Source organism: Corvus brachyrhynchos, unplaced genomic scaffold, assembly GCF_000691975.1.
Source record: "Corvus brachyrhynchos isolate BGI_N302 unplaced genomic scaffold, ASM69197v1 scaffold133, whole genome shotgun sequence".
In the NCBI taxonomy this organism is placed as follows: Eukaryota; Metazoa; Chordata; class Aves; order Passeriformes; family Corvidae; genus Corvus; species Corvus brachyrhynchos.
Genome location: NW_008237249.1, coordinates 651,125 through 658,288, shown reverse-complemented (window position 1 = coordinate 658,288; position 7,164 = coordinate 651,125). Strand labels below are relative to the sequence as shown.

At 58.0% G+C, this 7,164-nt stretch overlaps 1 long non-coding RNA gene across 1 annotated transcript in view; it reads right to left on the bottom strand.

Moving 5' to 3' along the window:
* LOC108445706 overlaps positions 1-458 on the bottom strand; it is a 1,194-nt gene extending 736 nt beyond the window's left edge. Inside the window, exon 1 of the long non-coding RNA XR_001860652.1 lies at positions 330-458. This is a non-coding gene — a long non-coding RNA (uncharacterized LOC108445706). The remainder of the gene's footprint in view (positions 1-329) is intronic.
* Positions 459-7,164: the final 6,706 nt, after the last annotated feature.

The following is a 7,164-nucleotide window of genomic DNA, read 5'->3' as shown; positions in this document are numbered from 1 at the left end:
GCTCTTCCCCCTCTCCACCTTCATTCCATCCAGGCACCAATTCCTGCCCCAAATCCTTCCTCCAAAGCAGCCCAGGGGCTGCAGGAATTCCCCCAGGACACGGCCTGGGTCGGGTCATTTTCCCCCAGAACAAACCCGGGAGTGACCCGACGCTGGTCCCACAGGAGCCGGATCCCTCCGTGAGGGAGGAGCTGGATCCAGGGAAAGGGAGCGTCAACAGCAGGGAATAACGCTGGGAGCTAAAACCCGGCTCAGGCAGGGAGAGGAAGGAATTCCCTGGGACGGAGGGACTGGGAGAGCACAGGAGCGTCCCTTCTCCCTCTCCTTACCTGCCCCGAGATCCAACACCCGCGGGGATTCATTTCCCCGGGATGAAATTCCTCTGCCTGAAACCAGGAGACGACGGCTAAAAAGGGCAACCATCCCCACTCCCGATCCCGGCTCTGGCATTCCCCATTGGAAATAATTTATCTCCTCTGGTCTGCCGGGCTTGTCCCACCAGCCCTAATGACTGGTTCTGTTTAATTTGCAGCTGCTTAATTGCAGCCGAACACTTCAACACCACTAAATTAAAGCAGGCTCCCAGCGTTTTCCCTGCCTGCGCTCCTGGCCCCGCTCCAAGGGCCGCGCAAAGCAGCCTCAGATGGTTCATTCCCGCCACACAGGCTGCTCCCTTCCCGAAAAAAACCCTCTGTGTGCGCGAACCCGCCGACGTGCGAGCACGGAAAACAACTTCCAGGCGGGAGGCGACCGGGATGAGGCCGCGTTCCCTCCTCCCGAGGGTACCCAGCCATTCCCGCGGCCTGGAAAAGGGGTTGGGGGACAGGAGGATCCTAAAGGGGAGCAGAGCCCGGCCTGGAGAGACTCCCCTGATGGGAAGGAAAGCTGCTGGCGGTGGGGTCTGTCCCGGGCAGTTCCACGTCTCGGAGCAAATTTCCCGGTGTGGAATCACTTTGGGTGTCAAGTTCCCGTTAGAAAGGAGCCAGAGGAGATGGAGCCCCCGCTCCAGCAGCTCCTGCTCCCGGGGAATGGAGGCTTGGGGTTGGGATGTGCCTTTCCAGCACCATTCCGGGGGGATTGTTTGCTTTGGGCACGGACGTGCCTGTTGGGAACCCCGCTCCGAGAGGGGGGATGGGAATCCATCAGCCGTGCCAAGGGCTGGGAGAGCAGAGGAAAAATGGGATCTGCTTCTGCGGGGAGCGGGGAGAAACGAGCTGAGGCCAAAGCTGGCCCCTCTCCTCTCCATCCCATCCCATCCCGCCGGGAGAGAGGGAGAGACCCAACCCTCACGCCAGGGAGGGAGGGAGGGAGGGAGGGAAAGCAACCCCCACTAATTGTGGGGTAAAAATAACCCGGACCTGCAAACAAGGCCATGGAAAACTCCTGTAAAGTTGAAAGGCTCTGGAAGCCGGGCAGGCTCCTGGTGCCCATAAATAATTTCCTTGTGGATCAGCAGAAACAATGCAATTAGGGGCACGGTGGGATGGCAGCCAGTGAATCCCTGGGAAAACTCCAACCCCGTGGAGCAGCCCCGGCGCTCCTCGCAGCTGCCTGGAGGTTTTGGGGGTTTTTAATGGGGTTCTTGCCCTGCTTAGACAAGATGAGGGTCAGGCCTGGCTGCTGCGGGGACGACGTGAGATGGAGAGGAAACGCACTGGGTTAAGTGGGATATGCGGGACTGGGAAATGGGAGTGGCAGGGCTCAGCCTGCCCGGGAAGGAGCTGTGGGATGAGGGGGTGCTGCTCCATGGGGCCGCGGCCATCCTCCCCCAGAATCCTGGCAGAAAGGGGAGAAGTAAGGAGAGAAGGAAGTTAAAGGAGGCACCTGGAGGAAGGAGGAGCCCAGGAAAGCCTGAAAGCCACGTTTGTGCCGGGTTACCCGATCCCGGTGTGGCTGAGGTGAGAACAGCGGCTGCCTGATCCTTATCTCAGCAGGACACAACGCCCCGGGATTGTCTCTGCTCCAGTGACCGAGAGAGAAAACACCTCCAGTTCCTTCCTTCTGCCCAGCCCCCGAGCAGCAGCATGGAGAGGAGGCCCAGAGCCGGGGATCCCCACGGGATCTGCTCCCCTGCAGAAAATTCCTCACCCTGGGATGGACAAAGCCTCCAACAAACCTGAGCAGGGTTGGTTTTCCTCAAAAAGCCCTGTGGTTCAAATCCTCTGGGATTCCTTCCCATCTCCATTGAAAGTCTGAGTGGCTCCTGCAGCTTTCCAGGGGACTGAGAGTGGCAGGGGACATCCATCCCTCCATCCATCCATCCATCCATCCCTCCTTCCATCCCTCCCTCCATCCATCCATCCCTCCCTCTCCATCCATCCATCCATCCCTCCCTCCATCCATCCCTCCCTCTCCATCCATCCATCCATCCCTCCCTCCATCCATCCATCCGTCCCCATCCATCCCTCCATCCATCCCTCCATCCATCCATCCATCCCTCCCTCCATCCATCCCCCCCCCCCCCCCCCCCACCCATCCCTCCCTCCACCCATCCATCCCTCCATCCATCCATCCCTCCATCCCTCCATTCATCCCTCCATCCATCCCTCCCTATCCATCCCTCCATCTATCCATCCCTCCATCCCTCCATTCATCCATCCATTCATCCCTCCTTATCCATCCCTCCATCCCTCCATCCCATCCTATCCGTCCATCCATCCATCCATCCATCCATCCCTCATTCTGGCCCCCATGGCTCTGTGCCCACCCTCTTCACCATCCCCTGGCCAGTCTCAACCCCCAAAATCTCCATTTCCTCCCAGTGGGACAGCACCCCAAGCTGTGTCCCTATCCCAAGGAAGGGGCTCCCTCTGGGAGCCACCAGCACGTGGAAGAAGGCTCCAGAGCTGCTTATCTCTCTGTCCAGAGGGATTTTCTTTGGAGAGGCTTCGGCCAGCATCCTGCCTGTGGGTGCTTCCCACAGCCCTTCCAGAGGCAGGAAAAGAGGGATGGTGAGCCCGGGAAGGGTGAGCAAATTTCCCGGATAATGTATTTGGAACGGGGGGAAGGAAAAAGAGCCAGAGAGAACACAGGGAATCCCCCTTTCCACCAGCCCCTGTGGTATCTCCACACTGAGCTGAGCCACAATTCCCTATCCCTAATTTAGGATGTCTGGTTCCCAAACACCCTCTGGTGGAGCCTCCAAGGCCGTTTTCCAGCATGGATCCGCTCTCTGAGGGCTCTGGTTCCGCTCCATCCCCGGGTGGATGTTAGCACAGCCGCGCTGGCCCGGGAGGAGATGGAGCCACCACATCCCTGCCTCTGGCTTCTCCTGGAAAATCCCGGCGAGCCAGGACCTGCCGAGCAGGACGAGGCCCCCTGAAGGGGATATCTTTCACCTCCCGGTGACTTCTTCCACAAATATCCCGTCCTTCAACACCTTTGTGTTGACAGAGTCTCTGTCAACAGCGCCCGAACTTCAAACTTGATGCCAATCTCGGCGCCCAGGGGAACCGGTTGTGCCACAAGTGCTGCTGCAAGAGGAGCCCGGCCCTTTCCATGGAAAAATCCCACCCGGATGCCCTGTGCGGAAGGGCATCTCGCCGTGTGCCTGTGAAAATTCCTGGCGACAGGACCCTCGGAAGGTGTGGGAGAAGAGCTGGAGCTGCTCCATAAGGGTGTTCCTGACGTTATATACCTTTAAATTCCTAAAATGCTCCTTGGATTTAGCAGGACACGGAGAATAATCTGCAAAGAATCCCAGAACAGCTTGGGTGGGAAGGGGTTTTAAAGCTCATCCCCATTCCATGGGCAGGGGCACCTTCCATGATCCCAGGTTGCTCCGAGCCCCGTCCAAGCCGGCCTCGAGCATGAGCAGGAAAAGTTGTTTATTTCTTTAAAAGTCTCCGGGAAAAAAACCCCAACAAACAACAAAAAATTGCATTTAAATGTAATTTAAACACCTAAAATTTAAATGCAAATTTTGTATTTAAAATTTTTAAATATCCATATTTACAGGTGTAAAAATACAGGTTTTTACTTTAAAGGTTTTTTGGGATTTTTTTTTTTTTTTAGGTGTTACTGGATTTAAGGAAAAACGGCCCAGCAGAGGTGAAAGAGGCACCTTTATCCTATCAGCCGTCGTTCTTGGAGATGTAAAGACCTGAAATTTGGGAATGGCGATGAAATTCACAGGGGTTTCTTTGGAAAAATTAGAAGCATCGATGGATTGTCAGCGCCCCCCCCCCCCCCAGCCGTGCATTTTCAGCAAAGATTTAGGTTTTTAAACTAAGGGAGGAAAGTAAATTTTCCTCAAAAGATAGTTTTGGAGGGGAAAAGAAGCTCAGGGCTGCGCGGGTTTTCTGGGAAGAAGCTTTGGGATGGCTCCAATGGGAGGCAGGATGTGCCTGGACGGCTCAGGTGTCAGAATCCTCGACGGGGAAGTCCCCGGGAGTGGGAAAAGAGGCGGGGGGGAAACCGGGAGAAGAGGCAGGAATGAGCTGCCAGCCCGGAGGCTCCCTCTAGTGCCGCTTCCCAGAGCTACCGGGGATCCTCTCATCCCAGCGGGAAAAGCTCGGGAGGGGACAGCCGGCGGAGCTGTCGCCAAGGGGCCCTCCTCAGGCATTCCCTGCCCCAGGCATTCCCTGCCCCAGCCCTCAGGACACCTTTGGGTGCCCCTTTCCCAGCTGGTGCCACCAAAACCCAGAGCGGGGACCCTCGGGGACCCTCAGCCCTGCCCGGCCTGGCCTTCCTGCCCGGATCCCGGCGTGGCAAAGCTCGGGAAGTGTTAAAGCCGTGGGAAGTGACAGGTCCCAGCCCCGGGGACATCCCGGCTGTGTCCCCGTGTCCCTGCCGACACACACAAGCGCGGCTCGTCAAATATTTGCCCTGCCCGAGCTGGGATAAATCCGTGGTGCAGCGTCCAAGGCCAGAGCTCGGCGTTCCTGGATCCACCTGGATGCTCGGCTCTGCCCCACTGTCCCATCCACGTCCCCTCCGAGGCAGAGGGACGGGGACAGCCGTGGGGACGGTCACCGTGGAGCAAGGGACAGGCAGGGCATTTTCCAGCAGCTCAGGGACTGCTCCGGATCCCAGATCTCCATCCCGCGAGGAGCAGCCCCATCCCGCTGTGCCCCCTGAGGGATGCTCCCGCTCCAAGGCCTTCCCAGAGCTCCATTTCATGGAATCCATGTCTCCATCCGGCTCCATCTCCTCCCTCTCCCTGCACAGCACCCCCCAGGGACAGCAGCTGGCGGTGGGGGGAAAACAAACAGACCCGGGAGGGGACTGGAGCTTCCCAGAGCACGGAGGGTGGGGTGTGGGTGCTCCCACGGGATGCGAGCCCGGCCAGGCCGCTCCCAGCAGCGCTGCAGCATCTCCACGCGCCGGGAGATGGCAATCTCCCTCTTCCCACGGCATTCCCGGCGCCCGCGATGGAGCCGTGACACCGCCGAGCTCCCAGCTCGGCCCCGCGCAGGGAAATGCCGCTCCAACCCTTCCAGAGGAGCGGGATTTGCTCCCGTGTTGGCAGCAGCAACGGGTGTTTACCCTGCGCTGCCTTATCTGCCTCCCTCTTCCCGAGCAAAGCGGGGGAAATTGGAGTGTCCCCGTTATCTGTTTGCCATCTGCCCCGGGATTAGCGGCTCCACGGACTAAGCTTTGGATCAACACGGTTTTATTGGATCCTGTCACTGCGGGCTGGCGGCGGCCGGGCTAAGTGAGACATCAAACCTCCTTCCTTCCCGCTCCCCTCCTGCCCGCCTCCCTCTGCTGGGCTGGAGCATCCCGGCCCAGCTTTTGTGGCAAAGGGAGAGGAAAAGGGGAGTTTCACTCGGATTTCCAGCATTCCCTCCCTTCCACGGGGGCCGGAGGAGCGGGGCGTGCTTCCCCTCCTGGCAAAGGAGGAGGGGATGGACACAGCGCGCTCCTTGTTTAATCCCAGTGCTGCCTCTAGAAGTAAATATGGGGTTAAAAAGCAGCCTGGGGATCCAAACTCTGCTTTCCCGGGATCCCCCTCACTCTTCTCGCCTCTGGAAGGGGGAGTGGGATGTGTGCAGACACAACCACAGCAGAACAGGAGGGCATAGGGATGGGGTTGGGACCTCTGGAGCTCTCCTTATCCCTGGGATGGGCAGGAGAGGCTGTGCCAGGGAGCCTCCCCACCCTGCCCAGCTCTGAGCGAATTTGGGCTGGTTCTATAAAAAACGGGGAAAGGGTCGCCCCTGGGAGGCTCCAGCCTGATGTCCCTGCCACAAACCCAGCAGGTGACGGAGCCACGTTGGGGTTCAGTGACCTTTCCACCCCAAAATTGGGCCGGGAGGGCTGGAATCCTGATGGATCCCCTGGTCCCACACATTCCAGGAGCAGGGAATTAACGAAGGGGCACGTTGGCTTGATCCAGCCCCATCCCAGCAGCTTGGCTGCCCCTCCCAAGTTTCTTAGGGGAAAGGAACCGTGGAGGTTGGGTTTTCCATCGTTACAAAGGAAAAAAACCAAAGTTTTTGAATAGGAAACATCATCTCCGTTGGGGATCCCACACTATGTAGGTGGCTGTGAGGGGAAAGGGGACACTCATTCCCAAAAAACCCACTCGGAAACACATCTGTGGGATGTGGAAACACATCTCCACCTTCCCGCTCTTTTCCCCCTTTTTAACTGTGCAAATGCCACTCCACCAAACCCGAAATGCACCTGAGGGGCCGCAGCTGTGCACGAGTTAAGAGTGGGGAATTTTTGCCGGGCGAATTCCAGCCTAAATAACCCCTGGATGTGGGAATATAGGACAAACATCCGGGCTGCTCCCTCCCCGAGATGTCCAGAGTGGGTTTTCCTGCGGCGGCTATCGGCCAGGATCTCGGCAGACAGATGCATTTAGTGCTTCCAGCCTGGAGACACTGGAAGGAAACAGTTTATAAAATCAGATTAGGGCTGGAAAAATCGCCTAATGATCACAATTCCCGGCCCCACCGCCGAGTAATGAAGCGTTCAAGAGCTGTCAGCGCCTGGATGAAAGCGGCCTCGCGCGAGAGCCCCGCGCCTCCGAAGGATGGCTGCGGATGGATTGCGGCGAGATACAATCCCGCGATAAGGGACAATGGGAGCCTCGAGAACACTTCAGAGCGGCCTCCTCGGCGCGGTGCCGGCGCTGCAATAAAAGCCCATAAATTACAGAAAAAGAGAAGAAGTTACCGAACGATTTCAGATAAATGCCAAGCCGATGCAGCT